The sequence below is a fragment of the Vidua macroura genome, chromosome 3 (genome assembly GCF_024509145.1).
Source record: "Vidua macroura isolate BioBank_ID:100142 chromosome 3, ASM2450914v1, whole genome shotgun sequence".
NCBI classification, from domain to species: Eukaryota; Metazoa; Chordata; class Aves; order Passeriformes; family Viduidae; genus Vidua; species Vidua macroura.
The window spans coordinates 56043138-56044491 of NC_071573.1; positions in this window are offsets into that span (position 1 = coordinate 56043138).

Sequence of the window (1354 nt, forward strand, 5' to 3'; positions counted from 1 at the left end):
GTGATGACTAGTCTATTCAGTCTCTTGCTGCCTTCTCCTTTTGCTCAAGGTGCCCTTGCTGAGCACCTCGGGCAGTTTTGTCATTGTCACACTTGGGTGCCTGCAGAAGGCAGTGTTGTGTTCAACATGCTTGTGCTGCTTTTGTACTTGAGCATAAATAAGAAATTCTCCCACTAATTAAACAGGTTTTGTTGGGCAAGAGGTTCTGTCCTCAGCACTAGATCTGAGCACTAGGTTCCTTCCTTTTTGGTTGATCTACTTCTCAAATTGGTTGATTAGAGCTATTTCTGATTTATGATTGAAAGGGTGAAATGAAAATAGGATCTTGTTGATGAAGAAGATTCAAGTGAACATTTGAACAAATTAATAAAGGCCAAAGAAATAAGAGAAGTAAAACTAGGCACTAATTCTTTATCTGAGCAGTGCTAAACAAAAAATACACAAAGTAAATGTGTATGTGTTTGCATTTGTGTGGGGTTTCATATCTCAGCCTACAGTCTGGAAACTTCTAATATTATTCTCCTACAAGTTTCTTGACAATGACCTGCAGGTAACTGTGGGGTGCTTATGATCAAGCTACTGCTGTATTATTGTGCTGTTGTACTTTGGGAGAGCAGACTGCTTGCTACACCTGGGTTTTCTGTTCCTTCCCAGCCCTCCCACTCTAAAACCAATGCACATCACATCAGCTGGCTTTCAAAATTATAAACTTGTCACTAGATCCTCTTTTCACTGTCCTACTCAGTTCAACTTTTGAGAACAATAGGAAATGTATTTTTAAAGGCTGAAGATTCTGCAATACCATAAGCACAGATAGATGTAATTATTGATTGGTTTGAGAACTGGAGTCATTGTAAGGTAACAGATATGCTGCTGTATTTTAGATGAAAAGTTTTTCTTCAAGTAGAAATTGTGTTATGTTCTTGGACTATTAAATACACCCTTGATTCAGAAATACACAAAGCACCACTTGTGCCACTTAAAGTTCACATGGAAAAGCTGAATCATCCAAGCCATCTGAATGATGCACACTATTTGGTAGTTGTTTTCTTCAGCAGGCAGCTGGTGATCTCTCTTCCTGTATTCAGGGCTTGGGTGGGGGAGGAAAAAAGGAAGACAGAAAGGAGTGTCCTGGGTGGGGGGGAGAACCTATTGCTTCATGTGTGCAAACTTTATGGTTTTCCTGAGATCTCTCTAAATTTGTGGTAAGTTAAAACTATATTAGAAGGATTGAAGAGGCAATATATATTGCAATTAAGTTATAAAGTGTTTTTATTTTAAAGTAATAATGCTTTATGAACATTTTAGGCATGATTTGTTTATTATAAGTTACATTTCAAGCAGTTCTTCATGG